Source organism: Rattus norvegicus, chromosome 20 (assembly GCF_021556685.1).
Source record: "Rattus norvegicus strain SHRSP/BbbUtx chromosome 20, alternate assembly SHRSP_T2T, whole genome shotgun sequence".
NCBI classification, from domain to species: domain Eukaryota; kingdom Metazoa; phylum Chordata; class Mammalia; order Rodentia; family Muridae; genus Rattus; species Rattus norvegicus.
The window spans coordinates 26175895-26177664 of NC_141553.1; the positions used below are offsets into that span (position 1 = coordinate 26175895).

The 1770-nt window shown below is 43.2% G+C and overlaps 1 pseudogene; it reads left to right on the plus strand.

Annotated features, from left to right (window-relative positions):
* The first annotated feature begins 460 nt into the window (after positions 1–460).
* LOC147998609 (alpha-ketoglutarate dehydrogenase component 4 pseudogene) lies at positions 461–776 on the plus strand (annotated as a pseudogene).
* The last annotated feature ends 994 nt before the right edge of the window (positions 777–1770 follow it).

The window sequence follows — 1770 nt, forward strand, 5'->3', positions numbered from 1 at the left end:
TGCCAAGGCCCGAGTCAGACTGGAAACCCGAAACTGCAGCAGGGCCTGAGTCATCAGTCTTAGGCGGCCCATTCAGCCGTTGGCTTTTCTTTAAATTTATGGCTCAGTACAAGTACAGGAACTTCACCACCTGTGACTTTACACCGCAGACCAGATAATGGACCTCTCACTTTTTTTTTTTTTTCTGTTTCTTACTTTAACAATTTTAATAATAGAGTCTTGCAGTAAAGTCATGGCTAGCCCAGAACTCACATTGTGGTCCAAAGCACCTCAGAACTTACGGTGATTCTCTCGCCTCTGCTTCCAGAGTACTGGGATTACAGATACACAGTGCTAACAAACACCGGGCTTAAGATACATTTTTGCAATAAGAGTGGTGATTAACATGTGCCACTCGATGCCCACTCCCGATACTTCTGCCGCTCGCCTGTGCCCGGGAAGCTGCCCCTACTTGGGGGTCATGATGGGCAGCAAGATGGCTTCCACCACCAGGGGCGTGCAGGAAGTGAAGCCACATGCTCCATTAACAAAGTTCCCTAACAGAAAAGACAAACCTAAACTCAGTGAGTGCCTCAGAAGCTTTGAGATCTGTTGTGCTACCCTCCCACTCCTCTGTAATTTCACAGCATTCTAAAGGAAATATGTCCCCAGTTTTATTGATGCATCAGGGGCCACCAGACACTGCAGAAATAATAAAATCATTACCTCAGAAAGACAGGAAGAAACCTATGTCTCAAGAGGAAATGGAATTTATCCAGCGTGGGGGTCCAGAGTGATCGTCATCGTGGCTGCTGCTTGTCACCAGGCAGAAGGATTAGCTTTACAATAAAGGACTTCCACAACGTCAAATGAAAAGCCATATTTTAAACAACTTTAATAACTATTCTGTAAGCAGAACGAAGTATAGAAACTCCAGGTGGTCACTTGTATCTTCTACTTTATGTATCTTGGTCACTTCCCCCACAAGCTGACCTGTACACTTATAAAAGTCTACATTTTTAAATGTTAGCCTGTTAACTTACTCTTGGTTATGAAGTGTTACCAGTGATGAGCTATTAAAAGCACATAGTATGTAAAAAAAAAAAAAAAGTGCCGTTCACTTGCAAGGAGCCAGGCATTGATGGAAGAGTATTAATATTTTCACATTAAGAATTCCTTATGTATGTAGTTCCCACAGTTTCCCCTTTAAAATTTATTTGTTTACTTTTTTGCCTATTTGTTTACCTAGGGTCTCAAGGTGTTGCCCAAACTGGTCTCAAACTCTGGATTCAAATAATCTTCCCACCAGAATGCCGGCACTTTAGGGGCACCTCACTGTACCTGGCTTCCCATTTTTTAGAAACGAATAAACGGAAGCATAAAGAGATTCAACAACTTGCTAGAAGTTTCTCAGACAGTAAGTGATAGAATTAGAATCTGACTCTAAATACAATTATGTTTTGCCCATTATAGCATGTATTTGATTTCTTCTTTTGTATCTTCCTATGTACCCCAGACCTTTGTGGGATGCACAGCTGTGTAGGTGTGAGCTCATGTGCGTGCCTGTGGAGGCCAGTGGACAACCTCAGACGGTGTTCCTTAAGCACTGTCCACCTTACTTTTGAGACAGGTTTCTCACCCTGACCTGGAACTTGCCAAGTAGACTATGCTGACCAGGGGGTTCTGGGAATTGGCTTGTTTCTGCCCCCCCCACCCCCGTGCTGAGATTACAAGCTCACATTATCATGCTCAGCTTTAAAAAAAAAAATGGTTTCTAAACTGAACGTGGTG